Source organism: Equus asinus, chromosome 8, assembly GCF_041296235.1.
Source record: "Equus asinus isolate D_3611 breed Donkey chromosome 8, EquAss-T2T_v2, whole genome shotgun sequence".
Classification (NCBI taxonomy): domain Eukaryota; kingdom Metazoa; phylum Chordata; class Mammalia; order Perissodactyla; family Equidae; genus Equus; species Equus asinus.
Genome location: NC_091797.1, coordinates 62,385,529 through 62,406,292, shown reverse-complemented (window position 1 = coordinate 62,406,292; position 20,764 = coordinate 62,385,529). Strand labels below are relative to the sequence as shown.

The 20,764-nt window shown below is 36.8% G+C and overlaps 1 pseudogene; it reads right to left on the bottom strand.

The window, feature by feature from the left end:
* Positions 1-8,410: 8,410 nt before the first annotated feature.
* Positions 8,411-20,764, bottom strand: part of LOC106831996 (deoxyribonuclease-2-alpha pseudogene) — a 65,664-nt pseudogene continuing 53,310 nt past the window's right edge.

Genomic DNA, 20,764 nt, shown 5'->3' with positions numbered 1-20,764 from the left:
TTGTGTTGAATAACTTCTCCATTAGGACTTGTAGGATTTTCTGGGGTGTGTTTTTTTGTTTGGTGGTGGAGTTGGGGGGTTGATGAGGAAGATTGGTCCTTAGCTCACATCTACTGCCAATCTTCATCGTTTTGCTTGAGGAAGATTGTTGCTGAGCTAACATCTGTGCCCATTCTCCTCCTCCACTTTGCATGTGGGATGCCACCACAGCATAGCTCAATGAGCAGCATATAGGGCTGCTCTTGGGTTCTGAACCCGCAAACTCCAGGCCACCGAAGCAGAGCTCAAGAACTCAACCAATACACCACCAGGCGACCTCCAGGACTTGGAGTTTTGATAACAACTTTTCACACCAAAATATTAGAAAAATTGGATGGGGTGAAATGTCTACAAACCAAAGTAAAGTCTCAAGCCTTGACTTTTAAAGCCAGTCTTTCAAAACACTAATATTTTGTTTTCTCAAACAACAAAGGAGAAGTCTAATTGTGAGCAATAATGACTGACTGGCCTAATATTAAAAGTCAGGTTTCACTTTGTCTTTTAGATAGTGACTAGAAAGATATTTCAAGTCAAACTGCTCTTGGTTATTTCACAGTAGTCCTCTCTTATTTGTGGTTTCACTTTCCCTGGCTTCAGTTACCTGCAGTCAATGATGGTCCAAAAATATTAAATGGAAAATTCCAAAAATAAACAATTCATAAGTTTTAAATTGCACACTGTTCTGAGTAGCATGATTTAATCTCACATCATCCCAGCTCCGTCCTGCCCACACAGGATGTGAATCATCCCTTCGTCCAGTGTATCCATGTTGTATAGGCTACCCGCCCGATAGTTACTTTGTAGCCATCACAGTTATCAGATTGACTGTCACGGTACTGCAGTGCTTGTATTTAAGTAACCCTTATTTTATTTAATAATGCCCCAAAGGGCAAGAGTAGTGATGCTGGCAATTTATTGTACTATATTATTATAATTGTCCCATTTTATTATTAACTATTGTTAATCTCTTACTGTGCCTAACATAAATTAAACTATCATTGGTATGTATGTATAGGAGAAGCATAGCATATACAGAGTTCAGTACTATCCACAGTTTCAGGCATCCACTGCGAGTCTTCGAAAGTTTCCCCCACAGATAAGAGGGACTATTGTATATAGAAATACAAAAAGAGATGCAGCTTTGACTAGCATAGAGACCAGGGAGATACATGGTGTACAAAACATTTACACTCCTCCCTACTTTGTGCTGAGACAACAACTGCATGCTATTCTGCAAGACTGAAGGCAAACAATCTGGGCTAGGCAGCCGGCTGAACATTCTGAGGCCATCTTGAGAGGGTTGGATCTAGAAAGAGAATTCCAAATGGTAAAGGTTGCAAGCATAGAGAAACTAAATTTTCCCTTTAAGACTAAGAACAAATTAAGATTCTCTATTATCACCAGTATTTCAACATAGTATTGGTTAATGTTATAGGGGGAAAAAAGGAAATAGTTTTAAAGATTTGAAATAAAGAATAAAACTATCATTATTTATAGATAATATTACTATCTATCTAGAAAAACAAATAGAATCAACAAACTTCTAATAGAAGATGATTAGCAGTAATAAGACAGTTTCACAAGATATCTGGATAGAAGATTAATCCAGAAAAATCAATAGTATTTCTGCATTCCAGTAGAGACTGACAAAATTAATTTTAAAATGACATTTTTCAAAATAACAAATATTATAAAGGATCTACCAACTAACTAAATTGAGAATGCACAAGATTTCTCTGGAGAAAAATTTAAGGTTTTAATAAAAATGATAAGAAATTATTTGAATAAATGAAGCTATTTCATGCTCTTAAATGAGCTGTCTTGACATTATGAAAGTATTGATTTTCCCTACACTGATCTAAAATTCAATGAAACTCAATCAAAATACTAGTTAGATTTTAAAAATAAATTCATTAAACTTAATACAGAATTTCTACAGCTGAATAAATATGTATTAACATACAAATAAACTTTTTTAAAAAAAAGAGAAAAGAGAGGAGCTTAGAGAACTTGCCCTATCAGATATCAAGATATACTGTTAGGTGGAACCACACAAGATTGCCATTCTTGCAGGTAAAAATGATTGGATATTAGCAATTTCATAATAATTAAATTATAAAAAGTCACTATGACAAGAAACTGTATCATTGCTGAAAAACTAAACAAACAAATAAATAGAGCAATGAAATAGAATGGAGAGTGCAAAAACAGACCCGTGTGTATATATGAACAGAACATTACAAATTAATGGATAAAGGACACTTGATTCATAGATAATGTAGGGAAAATTATGTGGAGAAAATATATGGAAAAAATATTTCTCTCACTATAGGGAGAAAAATGAAACTGAATCTCTTCCTACCAAAACTACATATAAAGTTGGATGCAAGATGGGTTGAAAACTTAAACAGGAAAAGTAATAAATGAAGGTCATGGAAGAAAATGTAGAAGAAACATTTTTGTGATCTAACGTCAGGGAAAGACATTAAAATAAAGTAACACATAGGTAAAAAAATTGTTTAATTTGATTATATCAAAATTAAGAACTTCTGTTTAATGAAATACATCTTGGACAAACTTTACAAACACATGACAGAGTAGAATACGCAATGTCTAAAAAAAAGTGACATACCCAGAATATCAAAGCTAATCCTGACAGTCCAAATAAAAACCTACAGCAACTCAAAATTTAAATGGGCAAAAGATATGAACAGGGAATTTTCAGTGTAGAAAATTCACAAAGCTGATAATCATACGAAGAAGTGCTCAAAATAATTAGAAATCAGAAAAACACAAATTAAGTCCCTATACATAAGACTGCTTAAGATAGAAAGCTGTATGATGCTGGGTTTTGGTAAAAGATAGTTGAGATAGAGAATCCAGCTACATTGTTGGTAGGAGTGTAAACCAGTACAGCCACTCCCCAGAGCAATCTGGTTTTACTTAGATTACTTAGCTGAATTAAGAAGACACATATTCTAATACACTGAGATCCAGCAATTCCATTCCTGGGCAGATATGTTAAAACTAGGTTTACGCAGATTCACAAAATGATGTGAGCAGAGATTTTACTACAGCGTTATTTATGACAGTGAGGAGCTGCATGCAACCTGGGTGTCCACCCTGGGAGAGAATAAAGGTAAAATGACATGGAGCACATTCATGGAGTATAATATGGCAGTTGGAAGAAACAAGTATGACTCTGAAAAACATGATGGCTTATTTATTACCATGACTACTATGAAAACAAAACAAAACGAAACAGAATGTAATAAACACTGGTGAGGATGTGGAGAAATTGGAATCCTTGTGCACTGTTGGTAGGAACGTAAAATGATGCAGCTGCTATGGAAAACAGAACGGTGATTCCTCAAAAAATCAAACAAAGAATTACCTTATGATCTAGCAATTCCACTTCTGGGCATATACTCAAAATAACTGAAAGCAAGGACTCAAACAGATGTTTATACACCCATGTTCATAGCAATATTATTCACAATAGCCAAAAGTAACACAATGTCCATCAATGGATAAATGAATAAACAAAATGCAATATATTCATACAATAGAATATTATTCAGTCTTTAAAAAGAAGGAAATTCTGTCACATGGATGAACCTAGAGGATATTATACTAAGTAAAATGTCAGTCACTAAAGGACAAATACTGTATAAATCCATTTATATGATGTATCCAGAATTGTCAAATACACAAAGACAGAAAGTAGAATGATTGTTGCCAAGGTTTGTGGGGAGGGTGGAATGGGGAGTTATTATTTAATCGGTACAGAGTTTCCATTTTGCAAGATGAAAAGAGTTCTGTGAATGGATGGTGATAATAATAGCGAATACACTTAGTGCCATTGAATTGTATATTTAAAAGTGGTTAAAATGGTAAATTTCATGTTATGGGTACTTTACCACAATTTTTTAAAACAGGATGGTTGGTGAAAAAGTAAGAAATGAAATTTTAGATAAATAGGTAGATAGATGATATTATTTACATGAATTTCAAAATACATTCATACAAGTGACATCATGCAAAATAGTATAGTAGAAAGATCTAGCAGTTGCTCTCTCCAACAAAGCAACCATTGAACTGGAAAAACCATTCGGAATCAAGTATTTCAGAACTCTGGAACCTGACTGGATACTTATAACAACCAGGGGATGCTAGATGAAGGCTACTGTTCTTAGATAAGAGAGTGGGATGCATGAACCAGCCACCATTCTCCAATCGTCAGTCCCACCGTGGCTGTGGGGATGGCTGCCCTGTCCCTGAGGGGTGTCCTCAGGGACTGGCCGAGATGCTGCCTTGGTCTCAGCCCTCTCAGCTGCAGCAGCAATTCCTGGTGAAATCTATCAGGAGATTTGAAGATGCACTGACCTTTTATTTTCTTTTATCTTTTCAGTGCTAGACATTTAAGAAAATTTTTGTCAGGTCACTAGCTAACAGCAGAGATAGCAGAAGAGAAATATGAATGACCACACACAATAAAGAATACAGACTTTGCAAAAAACAGATGAGAACAGTCACAGACTATGCCAACCCTCAAAAAGCAGAAACCAATAATCCTTAGGGTGTCAGAAAACTCAGTTTCCAGAATTACCACATTATAAAACTTGTAAATTTCAGTTCTCAAAACAAGGACAAAAATTACAAGTGATACAAAGAAACTGAAAAGTACAACCCATGCAGAAGATAAAAAGAATTTGACAGAAAGCATAATTTAAAAAGCCCAGGTATTAGAATTAACTAATCCAATATGACAAAACAACTATCTAAAATATGCTCAATGAGCTAAAAGAATCCACAGAGAACTAAAGGAAATTTTAAAAAACTATGTATGAACAAAATGAGAATATCAATAAAGAGACAGAAATTATAAAAAAGAACCAAACAGAAATTCTGGCGCTGAAAGTATAATATATAAAATAAAAATCTCACTAGAGAGGTTCAACAGTATATTTGAACAGGTAGAAGAAAACCTCAGCAAACTTGAAGATAAGACGACTGAAATTATCAAGAATAAGGAGAAGAAAGAAAAAAAAAACAAAAAATAAAAAGAATCTGAGGGACCTGTTGGACATCATCAAGCATAGCAATACAGTCATACATCACTTAATGATAGGGAAACACTCTGAGAAATGCGTCATCAGGTAATTTTGTCATTGTGTGAACATCTTAGAGTGTACTTATGCAAACCCAGATGGTATAGCCTACTACAGACCTAGGCTATATGGTACTAATATTATGGGAACATTGTCATACACGTGGTCTTTCAGTGACCGAAACATCAATATGTGGCACATGACTGTATCTGCATCATAAGAATGCCAGAAGGAGAATGGAGAAAGAGAAGCAGAAAAAAATATCATAGAAATAATGGCCAAAACTTGCCAAATCTGATAAAAGACATGAAAAACATATACCCAAGAAGCTCCATGAAATAAAAACAGGAAGCTCAAAGAGATCCACACTGAGATACACAGTCAAATGGTTGAAACCTAATGTCAAAAAATTTTGAAAGTAGCAAGAGAGAAGCAATTCATCACATACAAGAGATCCTCAGAAGCTGAACAACTGATTTCTCATCAGAAACCATGGAGGCCAGAAGACAGTGGGATTGCATATTTAAAGTCCTGAAAGAGAAAAATAAGTCAAACAAGAGTTCTATATCTGGCAAAACTATCCTTCAAGAATAAAGGAAAAATTAAGACATTTCCAGGAGAACAAAAGCTGAGGGAGTATATTACCGGTAATCTTCCCTACAAGAAATGCCGAAGGGAGTCCTCAGGCTCATATGAAAGGACATTGGACAGTAATTCAGAGTTAGAAGAAGAAATAAAGAAACTTGTAAAGGAAACTACATAGATAAATACAAAATTTGGTATTATTGTACTTCGGTTTGTAACTCTTCTTTTTCTGTATATGATTTAAAATTCAAATACATAAAATAATAATTATGAATCTGTGTTAAAGGGCATACCATGTTTAAAGATGTATCTGTGATTGTAACAGTACAGAGGGAGAGGGACAGAGATGTATAGACACATAGTGTTTGTATACTATTGAAACTGAGTTGATGTCATTGAGTTGACATTATTGTTATAAGTTTAAGATATTAATTGTAATCCCCAAGGTAACCACCAAGAAAATAATTTACAAATATACAGAAAAGAAAAGAAGCAGCGAATCAAACAGCACCCTACAAAAAATCAAGTAAATACCAAGACAAAGGTAGTAACCAAGGACATGAGGGATAAAAAACATGTAAGTTAGATAGAACAAATAGCTAAATGACAGAAGTAAATCCTTTCTTATCAGTTATTTCTTTAAATATAAATGGATTAAATTCTCCTATTAAAAGGCAGAAACGGTCAGACTAGATTAAAAAAAAAAGATCCATCTATATGTGGTCTGCAAGAGACTCACTTTAGATACAAAGATGCAAAAAGATTGAAAGTAAAAGGATTAGGGCTGGCTCAGTGGTGTAGTGGTTAAGTTTGCACACTCCACTCCAGCAGCCCAGGGTTTGTGGGTTCAGATCCCAGGCACAGACATATACACCGCTCATCAAGCTGTGCTGTGGTGGCATCCCACATACAAAATAGAAGAAGATTGAGATGGATGTTAGCTTAGGAACAATCTTCCTCAAGCAAAAAGAGGAAGGTTGGCAACAGATGTTAGCTCGGGGCCAATCTTCTTCACCAAGAAAAAAAAGTAAAAGTTTGGAAAAAGATATTGCATGCAAATAGTAACCAAATCAGAGCTAGAGTGGCTATATTATTGTCAGACAAATTAGACTTCAGGTCAAAAAAGTTTACAAGAGACAAAGAAGGACATTTATAATGATAAAAGATTCAAACCACCGTGAAGATATAACAGTCAAAAAATCATACGCATACCTAACAACACAATCCTAAAATAAGAAGCAAAAATTGACAGAATTGAATGGAGAAATAGACAGTTTTATGATAATAATTGGAAACTTCAATACCATACTTTCTTTTTTGAGATATAATTTCACGTATAAAATTGCATAAGTTTACAGTGTACAATGTGATGATTTGATACACGTAATCCCCCACTTTCAATAGGGGATTGAACAACCAAACAGAAGATCAGTAGTGAAATAGAGGACTTGAACAACCCTGTAAACCAGTTAGACCCAACACAGAACACTCCACCCAACAATGCAAAATACACATTCTTCTCAAGTGTACTTGGGCTATTCCCCATAGTGGCCGCATATGTTAGGTCACAAAATAAGTCGTAATAAGTTTAAAAACATTAAAATTATACAAAGTATCATTTTTATTATTTGATTTACTTAAATTAAAAAAACAAACAAAACAATTTATCCATTTTCCCATCTCCCACCCCCGACCTCTGGCACCCAGCAATTTGTTCCCTGTATCTGTGAGCTTGGTGTATAGAAAGATAGATAGATAGATAGATAGATAGATAGATAGATAGAGTCTACATATAACAGAGATCATACAATATTTGTCTTTCTCTGTCTGACTTACTTCCTTTAGCATAATGCCCTCAAGGTCCACCCATGTTGTCACAAAAGGCAAAATTTCATTCTTGTTTATGGCTGCATAATATTCCAGTGTGTGTGTGTGTGTGTGTGTGTGTGTGTGTGTGTGTGTGTGTGTTTATGTGTGTGTCTATATACCATGATTTCTTTATCCATTCAGCCATCAATGGACACTTAGGTTGTTTCCACATCTTAGCTATTGAAAATAATGCTACAATGAACATGGGACTGCATATATCTTTTTGAATTAGTGTTTTCATTTTCTTCAGATAAATACCCAGAGGTGGAATTGCTGGATCATATGGTAGTTCTCCTTTTAGTTTTTTGAGGAACCTCCATACTGTTTTCTATAGTCACTGTATGAATTTGCATTTCCACCAACAATGGACAGGGTTCTCTTTTCTCCACATTCTCACCAACACTTGCTATTTCTAGTTTTTTTTTGTAATAGCCATTCTAACAGGTGTGAGGTGATATTTCATTGTGTTTTATTTTCCACCAATTTCCTTTTATTCCTCAATAACCTTGACTCAGGTGTTACAATTCACATTTTGCAAGTGAGCAGACTGAGCCACAGAGATGTTAAGGCCATAATTAAGGTCACACAATTAGGAAGGGTCTAAACTGGGGTTCAAAGTAAAGTCCAGACTGGCTCCTGAGCCATAGCTCTTGCATGCTCTGCTGGGCTTCCTGGAGAGAAGGCCCTGCTCTCCTCCCACAGGGCTCCCAGGCCCTCACCAGCAGCTGGGAGGCCTTTCAGAGGGCCGGCGGCTGGGTACACAGTGCACACAGGCCTGGTGCTCCTGTCTGAGATTCCGATTCATTTCACTCACACAAGCCCAGGCCATTTAGGGGTTCACACCACTTGGAGTGGTCTTCTGTGGCCTTGAAGGTTGGCCCAGCTGGCCCAGGAAGGCTGTCTATGTCATGTCCAGCACATGCTGGACCCCAGAGCAGTTGGAGGAGGGGATGCCAGGAGAGTTTTGCCAGAACTGGACCTGCAGGCTGCTGCCAAGGGCTTCTGCCAACCAGCCAGAGTGCAAGTCACCTCCAAAGTCTCCAAATCTGGCAGAGGTCTGGAAGGCGGCCCCTGCCTTTGATGTAAGTGTTACACTGCTCTTCTAGGGTCCAATGGTGAACATGGTGGCCCTTGACCCCCTCCTCCAGGCTTGGGAATTCCTGGGTGAAGGCCTCTTCCAGCATGTGTCCATACATCAGGGGGTAGGTGTAGGTCAACTGTCTGCCTACATTCTAGAACTAGGTGAGGGAAAGAGACATACTCTAGGAGGCCAGCTGTATGCAGCAGAGGAGGCAGGTGCAGGGAAGTGCAGGATGCTATGGACCAGCCAGAAGCCCTGTTCTTGGTCCAGGAGCAACACATCCTTTGTGTGCCCCCAACTGGAAGAGTCCTGAGCTCTACTGGATTTAGGCAGTTAGTCACTGTAGAGTAGGAAGGTAAGCTGGCTGGCATTGTTCCAGTACAGCAGCAGCAGGCTGTGGCCCACGGCTTCCACTAAGCTGTTGATGATCCCAGAGCCATGGTGCCAGCCCCAAGTCCTCATCCATGTACTTATACAGCAGCTCCCTCTGCACCGCATCCCTGGGCCTGCTCTGGGCCCACAACTTGTAGATGATAGTCCACAGGCTGCCTCAAGTCCCTGTTTCAGGTCAGTGCCCCTACAGTGGCCCACAACAGCACAACCAGGAGGAGTGGGCTCATCAGGGCCATGGGGCTAAGGTTGAGGAATCTGTGTTTGGCCCACGGGTGCCAGGTCATGAGTTGGGCCAGGCTACACCCCTGGTGACTTTCACTTCCCCAAATCCACCTGGGCACCTGGCTGGAACATCATGAGGATGGAGACTCCTCATTGTGGTTTTGATTTGCGTTTCTCTGATGATTAGTGATGTAGAGCATCTTTTCATGTACCTGTTGGCCATCTGTATGTCTTCTTTGGAAAAATGTCTATCCAGATCTTCTATTTTTTAATTGGATTGTTGGTTTTGCTATTGAGTTGTATTAGTTCTTTATATACTTTTGATATTATATCCTTACCAGATATACAATTTGCAAATATTTTATCCCACTCCATAGGTCACCTTTTCATTTCATTGATGGTTTCCTTTGCTGTATGGAAACTTCTTAGTTTGATGTAGTCCCACTCGTTTATTTTTGCTTTTGTTACTTTTGCTTTTGGTGTCAGGTTCAAAAACTCATCACCAAGACTGATGTCAAGGAGCTTACCACCTATGCTTTCTTCTAGGATTTGATGGTTTCAGGTCTTATGTTCAAATCTTTAATTCATTTTGAGTTACCTTCTGAGTACGATTTAAGATAGTGGTCCAGTTTCATTCTTTTGCATGTGGCTGTCCAATTTTAGCAAAACCATTTACTAAAGAAACTATGCTTTTCCCACTGTGTATTCTTGGCTCATTTTTCATAAATTAATTGACCAAATATGCATGGGTTTATTTCTGGAGTCTCTACTCTGTTCTACTGATCTATATGTCTGTTTATATGCCAATACCACACTGTTTTAGTAACCAGAGCTTTGTAATATAGTTTGAAGTCAGGGAGCACGAACATTTGGAAGTCAAATCACACACTCTTAACAAACTGATGTGTCAAAGAAGAAACCACAAGAGAAACTAGAAAATACCTTGAGATGAATGAAAACAAAAACACAACATAACCAAACCTATGAGATGCAGCAAAAGCAGTACTAAGCAAGACATTTATAGCTATAAACAGCTATACTTAAAAAGAAGGAAGACCCCAAATCAATAACCTAACTGTATACCTTAAGGAACTAGAAAAAGAAGAGCAAAGTAAACCCAAAGCTAGAAGAAGGAATGAAATAATAAAGATTAGAGTGGAGATAAATAAAATGGAGAGTAGATAAATAATAGAGAGGCTCAATGAAATCACAAGTTGGTTCTTTGAAGAGAACAACAAAATTGACAACCCTTTACCTAGATTGACTAAGACAAAAAGAGAGAAGACTCAAATTACTAAAATCAGAAATGACATTGGGGACATTACTACCAATTTTACAGAAACAAAAAGAATTGTAGGAAAATACTGTGAAAAATTGTATGCCAACAAATTGGATAACCTGGATGAATTTCTAGATAGACAAAATACAAAATTGACTCAAGAAGAAATAGAAAATCTGGAAGACCTACAAAAAGTAAAGAGATTGAATCAGTTATAAAAACAATCTTCAGGGGCTGGCCCCGTGGCCGAGTGGTTAAGTTCGCGTGCTCCACTGCAGGCGGCCCAGTGTTTCGTCGGTTCGAATCCTGGGCGCGGACATGGCACTGCTCGTCAGACCACGCTGAGGCAGCGTCCCACATGCCACAACTAGAGGAACCCACAACGAAGAATACACAACTATGTACCAGGGGGCTTTGGGGAGAAAAAGGAAAAAATAAAAAAAAAATCTTTAAAAAACAATCTTCAAACAAAATAAAGTCCAGAACAAGATAGCTTTACTCATGAATTCTACCAAATATTTAAAGAAGAATTAATATCAATCTTCAAACTCTTCTTAAAAAATTGAAGAGGAGGGAACACTTCATAATTCATTTCTATGAGGCCAGTCTTACCCTAATACCAAAGCTGGAAAAAGATACTACAAGAAAATAAAATTACAGGCCAATAGACTTTACAAATACAGATTTGAGAGGAAAAAAACCAACAAAATACTAGCAAAACAAATTCAGCAGCATATTAAAAGGATTCTACACCATGACCAAGGGAGTTTTATCCCAGGAATGCACGGATCACTCAACATATGAAAATCAATCAGTGCAACTCACCACATTAATAGAATGAAGTAAAAAAATACATAAAACACTCAACAAATTAGAAATAGAAGGCAACTTCCTCAATGTGATAAAGACCACATGTAAAAAACTCACAATTAACATCATAATCATGGTGAAAGACTGAAACCTTTTCCCCTAAGATCAGGAATAAGACAGGGATGCGCACTCTCACTGGAAGTTCTGCAGTACTGGAAGTACTGGCAGTTCTATCTAGAGCAGTTAGAAAAGGAAAAGAAATGAGAGGCATCCAAATTGGAAAGGAAGAAGTACAACTACTTCTGTTTGCAAATGACATGATCTCATATGCAGAAAATCCTAAAGAATCAACGAGGAAACCTGTTAGAGATAATAAACAAATTCATCAAATTGGCAGGATATAAAATCAACACACAAAAACCAGTGTAATTCTTTATACTGGCAATGAACATTCTGAAAAGGAAATTAAGAAAAAAAATTCCGTTAATGATAGCATCAAAAAAAAAATAAAATACTTAGGAATAAATTTAACCAAGAAAGAGAAAGACTTGTACACCAAAAACTACAAAATATTGATGAAAGAAATAAAAGACGTACATTGAAAAACATTCCATGTTCGTGGATTGAAACACTTAAAAATTTTAAGATGACAGTACTAGTCAAAGCTCTGTACAGATTCAGTGCAATTCCTATGAAAATCCCCATGGCATTTTTTTGCAAAAATAGAAAAACTCATCCTAAATTTCATAAGGAACTTCAAAGGAAGCCCAAATTGACCAAGTAATCTTGAAAATGAAGAGAAAAATTGGAGGACTCACACATCCAATTTCAAAGCTTACTCCAAAGCTACAGTAATCGAAACAGTGTGGTCCTGGAAAAAGATAGATATATAGACTAATGAAATAGGATAAAGAGCCCAGAAATAAGCCCTCACATATATGGTCAATTGATTCTCATCATGGGTGCCAAGCCCACTCTATGGGGAAAGGACAACTTTTTCAACAAGTGGTGTTGGGAAAACTGCATGTCCATATGCAAAAGAATGAAGTTGATCTCTTACTTTATATCATATACAAAAATTAATTCAAATGGACTTTTAAAAACCCAAACTTAAGAGCTAAAACTATAAAACTTTTAGAAGAAAAGTTAGGGAAAAATCATCATCTTGGATCTGGCAATGATTTCTTAAATGTGACACCAAAAGAAAAAAATAGATAAATTGGATTTCATCAAAACTAAAAATTCTTGTACACCAAAAGACACAATCAAGAGAGTGAAAAGGCAGCCTACAGAATGGGAGAAAATATCTGCAAGCCATATATCTAATAAGGGATTAACATCCAAAATACATAAAGAACTCATTAAACTCCACAAGAAAAAACACACAACCCACTTAAAAAATAGATAAGAGATTTCAATAGACATTTCTTCAAAGAAGATATACAAATGGCCAATAAGCACATAAAAAGGTGCTCAACATTATAGTCATTAGGGAAATACAAATACGAACCACAATGAAATATCACTACATACCCACTAGGGTGACTGTTATTAAAAAAAGAAAAAAAAAAGAAACTAACAAGTGTCGGAAAGGAAGTGGAGAAATTGGAATCCTGGTGCCTTGCTCATGGGAATGGAAAATGGTGCAGCTGCTGTGGAAAACAGTTTGATGGTTCTTCAAAAAGTGAAATACAGAATTACCATATGACCCAGTATATGTACCACAAAGCTACAGTAATCAAAACAGTGTGGTGCTGGCAAAAAGATAGATATACAGACTAATGGAATAGGATAATGAGCCCAGAAATAAGCCCTCTCCTAGGTACATACCCAAAGAATTGAAAGCAGAGACTCAGACAGATACTTGTACACCCAAGTTCATAGCAGCGTTATCCACAATAGCCAAAAGGTAGAAACAACCCAAGTGGCCATCAACAGATGAATGAATAGGTAAAATTTGGTATAGACGTACAACGGAATACTAGTCAGCCATAAAAAGAAATGCAGTTCTGATATATGCTACCACATGGATGAACCTTGGAGACATTATGCTAAGTGAAAGAATGTAGACACAAAGGTCAAATATTGTATGATTCCTTGTACATGAAACACTTAGAGAAAGCAACTTCATAGAATCTAGAATAGGGGTTACAAACGGATAGGAGGAGGAGACAATGGAGAGTTATTGCTTAATGGTTACAGAGTTTCTTTTTGAGGTGATGAAAACGTTTTGGGAATAGATAGTGGTAATGGTTACCCAAAATTGTGAATCTATTAATGTCACTGAACTGTACACTTTAAAATAGTTAAAATGATAAACTTCATTTTACCGTTAAACTTGTATTTTACCACAATAAAAAAATACACCTGTACAAGACAGTAATGCCCGTTTCACATATGTACAAACAAAAAGGTACTCATTAGAATGGTTGGCTATGAAATGAGGGAGAGGTACACAAGAGAAAGGCATAACTTTAAAAGAAATGAATAAATAGCAAGAGAGGGCCCTAAGGAGCACCAATGATACACAATGTGCCGTGAAACAAGGAAAGTGAAACTGAACTCTCTGCACCTAAGTCTGGAAAAAATTAACAAAAATATCCGAGTGAGTCAACTTAGGGACTGCCATTTTGAATCTGAGAAAACCACATGTGTCCTTCTGGGTTACAATACTCTCATATTATATTATCTCAAATTAGGACAGTTAATTCCAAGTAGAGTTCTTGGAGACAAATACAAATGTATTCTAAAGTTACAAAATCTGTTTTATTGAGTGATAGCTTTGTGACAGTACTCTTATATTGATGAATTAGTCCTCCTCTTCTTAATTTCTATAGTGTCATTTATTCATAATATTTGTGATTGGTTAAAGATTCTTGGACACTCCTCCTATCAAGAGAGGGAATTAATTTCCCTTCCTTTGGAATATGGACTGGTCTGTGACAGCTTTGACTGTAGAGAGAGTGAAAGAGACTGCACAGCTCCCAAGGTCAGGTTGGAAGAAGCCATGAAAGGTTCCACCTTGGTCCCTTGGAACGCCTCTGCATCCCAGCTGAGTCAGCCTTCCTCTATGCCAGTCGTGCCCGCCAAGACAACAGCTCTTGTGATCTCAAGCCACATAAAAGATTGCCCAGCCAAGCCCAGTCTGAATGCCTGACCCACAATACTGTGAGATACAATCAGAACAAATTGTTTTAAACCTCCAAGTATTAGGGTAGTTTGTTATGCAGCAATAGATAACCATGACAACATTTATTTAGTGAAATTGTTTATACTCGTTTTTACCATAGTTTATATCACGACATTAAATATATGTCTATCCAGAAAAAAACCTCTTGCTAACACACTTCATTTGTTTAACCAACGTTTTTGACCACCTTCTCTATTCCAGATCTGTGCAAATACTATAAAACTGCAAATATTACAAAAAGATGTATCTTTTCCCGTGTGCGAAAGTTAAGTGCAATTCCTATTTTTGTCTCTCAGTACTGCTGTCCCCTCCCTTTAGACAATTTCTGTTAAATCTTCCTATTAATTCCCTCAATCATATTCTGTGTATATGTTACATTTATATTTACATTTATCCATTTTTATGTACACAGATACATAGATATCACCTTATGCTCCTTAGTTAACAAAATATGTTTTAGATCCATATCACCATATAAAGAGTTTCCTTGTTCTTTTTCATGACTTTATGTAAGCAATGTCTGGATGTAACCATAATTTATTAAACTAATTCCATATTTTTACCAGTCATTTGCCATTACAAACAACAATGTACTTTGTATAGTATCTGTCTTAGAACTCTAATTTCTGGGTTCAAAGATATGTGCATTCAAAGATATGTGTCAACACATAAAAACTGGCAAATTGCCTCTCAAAGAGTTTGCTCTTATCCATGCTTCACCAAAAACGTAGGAAAGCATCTGTGTAACCAGCATTGTGTATTATCAAACGTCATGTTTTCTACAAATCTGATTGGTTAAAAAGGTTGAATTATTCTCTAATTTGCATTTCTTTTATTATGCGTGGAATACAAAACCTTTTCATGTGTGATATTGTGTATATATGTACTTATATATATATTTGATTCTGTGAACTGCCTGTTCATATCTTTTGTCTATTTTCCAGTGGGTATGTTCATATTTAATGATTTGTAAGAGCTCTTTATATTTTAATTAGCTCTTTGGCATATTAAACACATTTTTTCTACTTTGTCATCTACCTTTTAACATTACCTATGCTCTTATTTTTGCCAAGCATAAATTATAATTTTTATTTACTCAAATTTGCCAATTTATCAATTTTTCCTTTCCAGTTTCCAGACTTCTTTACTCCTTGATTTATTTTTAAATTCTGTTTCCTTCTTCTATTTTTAGATTCAAATTTTATATTCAGATATATTTAAATAATATATTATTTTTATGCAGTGAAATGTACAAATACTAAAAGTGGACAGTTCAATTAGTTTTAACAAATGTGTCCATCTGAGCAATCCACACCCTTGTCTAGACGAGAAAATTTCCATTCACCCCAGAACGTCCCCAGTGTCCCCTCTTGGTCAATTGCGACCACATCCTGCATTCCAAGCAACAATTTTCATATTCCTTTCACCCGAGTTTAGTTTTACCAGTACTTAAACTTCTCATTAACACAATCATGCAGAAACCTCTGTTTTCAGCTTTTTTCATTCAATGCTTTTTAGGTTCATGAATGCTGTGCATGTGTTATTAATTAATTCCCTTTTATTTATGAATAGTATTCCATTTTATAAATATACTATAGTTTATTTGCATGCACTTTTATTGATAAATATTTAGTTTTTTCCAGTTTTCTAGCTATTGTATATGAAGCTGCATGAATGTTCTTGTACAAATCTTTTTGAGATATATTTACATTTCTCGAGCAAATACCTGAAAGTATAATATCTGAGTTATAGGGTACTTGTGTTTTGTTTTTTTTTAACTTTCCAAGAAATTTGTAAACTATTTTCTCAAGTAGTTACATAAGTTTACACTTCCACTATCAATGTATGAGATTCCCATTGCTCCATATCCTCATGAACATTTAGTATTTTCAGTCTTTTTATTATTAGCCATCGTATGGCTGTTTAGCACTATATGTTGTGGTTTTAATGTGCATTTCAGATGACTAACAATGCTGAGCATTTTTAAATATGCTTATTTGCTACCAATACGTCTTTTTTGTTAAATGTCTGTTCAAGTTTTTGCCCAATTTTATTTGATTGTTTTCTTATTGTTGCATTGTAAGATTTTATATATATATGTGTGTATATATACAGATATGTATACATATATAAAAATATATGTGCATACTCTACATACAAGTCCTTTGTTAGATATGTGTATTGAGAATATTTTGTTCAGTCTGTGGTTTTACTTTTTGTTTTTTATGTTTGTCTTTTGAGGAACATAAATTTTGTAATTTGATGAGTTTAATTTCAATAGTTTATATCATGGATAGTGATTCCTGTCTCCTGTTCAAAAAATCTTTGACTTCCTAAGGTCACAAAGATATTCTCTTATGTTTTGTTCTATAAATTTATAAGTTTATCTTTCATATTTAGGTCTATGAAATACCTAGAATAAATTTTTGTGTATGGCGTAAGGTGAAATTTCCATACTTTTTTCAGTTGGTCCAGCACCATTTGCTGAAAAGGCTTTTTCCCTCTTTGAATTGCTTTGGTGAATCTATCAGAGATCAACTGGTCACATACATGACGGTCTATTTCTGGACTCTTTATTCTGTCACATTGACTGATTTTCCTGTTTTGATATAACTATCACAATGTCATAATTACTGTAATTTTAGCGTAAGTAGTGAATTCACATAGTATAAGTACTCCAATTCTATTTTTCTCAAGATTGTTTTCACTATTCTAGGTTCTTTGAATTTCTTTGTGAATTTTAGAATCAGTTTTCTAATATCTATGAAAATTGATTAAGATTGCATTAAAATTTTACATCAAATTGGGAAGAATTGACTTCTTGATATTGTTGAGTCTTCTATTCCGTAAATATATCTTTCCATTTATTTGTCTTCTAAAATTTCTCTCATCAATGCTGTACAACATTTTCAGTGTATAAGCCTTGCGTATATTTGATTAAATTTATCCTTAATGATTTTCTGGTTTTTTATACTATAGTAGATGCTATTTTCCAATTATTCATACATAGTACATAGAAACATAGTTAAGTTTTATATATTGACCTTGAATCCTGTAACTTTGTTGAATTCAATTTTTTTTTTTTAGTTCTTGACATTTCTTCTTATAGATTTCTTATGACTTTTCACAAGAGAATGATATGATCCATAAATAAAGATAATTCACTTCTTTCTTTCCAATCTGTGCCTTTTATTTCTTTTTCTTGCTTTGTTACACTGGCTAAGATCTCCAGTACAATTTAAAATAGAAATGATGAAAGCAGACATTCTTGCAATATTCTCAGTCTTGGAGGCAGGGTTGTGTATTTAATCTTTCACTATTAAGGATGATGTTAGAGATCTCGTCAAGATGGTGCTGTGAGTAGACGTTGAACTCGCCTCCTCCCATGAACACAACCAGGTTACAACAATTTTGGGAAGAATCACCCTGGATTGAAAACTGAAACCTGGATAAAAAGAACCCCCACGACAAGGGACAGTCCTGACGAAGGCAGAAGAAGCAGTAACTCTGGCCAGAGAGGAAAAAAGCCACCTTTGGGAGCAGCGGAGCTTCTCAGCTGGCCAGGTGGGAGCCACCCTAAGGTACGAGCCCTCCCTGGAGAAGTGAGGTCTGGAGCAGGGGCAATACTGCTATAAACATCCTTCAGACTCAGCCCAGCTGAGACAGGGGTCTTACTGTCTGGCTTTGCTGGCTATTAACTGCAGCGAGGACACCCCCAGAAAAGCTATCGCCGAAAGCCAAAAAGATCTGGCTCTTAAAGGGCCCATGCACAAACTCACTCATTGCAGCAACTTAAAATCACCAGAGAGAAGGCTGACTGTCCTATGGTGAAACGAGACTCACCTGGTGGGCTCTGGGGGCACCTTGGTGAGAGGAGGGTCCTCTCCAGAGACTGAGACATTGGTGGGGGCCATTGTTCTGAGCTGGTCCAGGCGTGCTGATACGGACACCAGTGGGGGCCATTGAGGAGCATCCCTTGGGCTGTTAGCCCAGGGGTTTGCCACATCCACTACAGCACAGATTAATCCAGTTCAGCCAGGGCAGGCAACCCACCCTAGGGACTGGCCCCACCTAACAGCAAGCCCTCAGGCTACTTTTCAGCCTGCATTGACTGAGTGCCTTGATCCTCTACAGGCAGGCAAGGGTGTCTGCCTCTGTGGGGCAGGGCCTGTGAGAGGGCCAGGTGAACTGTGGGGAGCACTGGGGGAGATGGGGGCCTCTACAGTGTGGCATTGGGGTACGCTCCATGGGGTTGAGAAGTGTGCATGGACCAGGACTGTGTTGATAGTGTATGTGGTCTGGTGGGGGGTGAGGCTTATCAGTGCAGAAGACTTGTGCTTCACAAATAGCCATAAAAAGGATCAGCCCCACCTTCCAAAGCCTGAAACAATTGAGTGCCCCCATGGCAAGGGCTAAGCCCACTCAGCTGCACTCCTAAGAGAGCTGACAACAGCCTTGTTGACCTCAGGCCTATCACAACTGTATGCCCCTGAGCCTAGCAACCAGCTACACTGGGTACCAACCCAATTAAGAGGACAATTGCAATAAGAGTGTGCTGATAGACTTTGTAGCCAACAGTGCTGAGGCCCCCCCAAACCGGATTTACAAACAGCTGGCCAGGGAAGGAAAGATCAGACTCCCTGGGTACCTGCAGTGGGAGCAACCCTGCCACAGCAGAAGAACACAAGTAGCCCACAAAGGGGTCACTCCTGGATCTTATGGACTGGTGATGAGAGGGAAGCACACTGCTGGGCCTCATAAGGCATCTCATACGTAAGGCTACTTCTCCAAGATCAGGAGACATAGCCGACTCACCTAGTACAAAGAAAATAGCACAAAGAGGCATAACGAGGAGGCAAAGGAATACTTTCCAAGCAAGGGAACAGTACAAAACCCCAGAGAAAGAACTAAGTGAAACAGAAACTAGTGACCTACTCGACAAAGAATTCAAACAAAATATAAAGAGGATGCTCACAGACATGTGGAGAAGAATGGATGAACACAGTGAGCACATCAGCAAAGAACTGGAAGATATTAAAAAAAAAAATCAGAAATGAAGAACACAATACTTGAAATGAGAAATTCACTAGAGGGACTCAATAGCAGAGTAGAGGAAGCAGAAGAACGGATCAGCGAGCTAGACGAAAGACTAGAGGAAATCACCCAAGCAGAACAGAAACGAGAAAAAAGAATTAGACAGAATGAGAACAGTGTAAGGGAACTCTGGGACAATATCAAGCGTGCTAACATTCGGATGATAGGTGTCCCAGAAGGAGAAGAGAGAGACAAAGGGGCAGAAAATTTATTTGTCGAAATAATAGAGGAAAATTTTCCTAACCTGATGAAGGAAACAGACATCCAAGTTCAGGAAGAACTGAGAGCTCCAAACAAGAGACGCCCAAAGAGGCCCTCGCCAAGACATATAATCAAAATGTCTAAAATTAAAGACAGAGAGAATCCTAAAAGCAACAAGAGAAAGGCCACAAGTGACATATAAAGGGAAACCCATCAGGCTGTCAGCAGACTTCTCAGTCGAGACCCTACAGGTGAGAAGAGGATGGCACAACATATTTAAGGTGTTAAAAGGAAAAAACCTACAACCAAGAATACTCTATCCATCAAGGTTGTCATTCAGAATGGAAGGAGAGATAAAGAGCTTCCCAGACAAGCAAAAATTAAAGGAGTTTATCACCAAGAAACCAGTTCTGCAAGAAATGCTGAAGGGACTTATTTAAGTGGGAAAGCAATGACTACAAATAGAGATAAAAAAAAATTATCAAAAAAACCCAAAACAACAACAACAACAAAAAACAGGCAATAAAATCACTTGTAAGGTAAAAGTATAGTAAAGGCAGCAGATCATCTACCTGTGAAGATAATATGAAGGTTAAAAGACAAATGTACCAAAATTACCTATTTCAATGATAAGAGGGTAATGGATAGACACACACTAAATAAAAGACTATATATGATGTGAAAAACATATAATGTGGGAGTAGGGGAGTGAAAAAGTAGAGCTTTTAGAAAGAGGTCAAGCTAAAGAGTCTATCTACTCAATATAGACTGTTATATGCATAGTATATTAAATAGGATCCTCATCATAATCACAAACCAGAAACCTATAACAAGCAGGAAAAAAAGTAAAAGAAAAGAAATCAAACATATTACTAAAGATAGCCATCAAA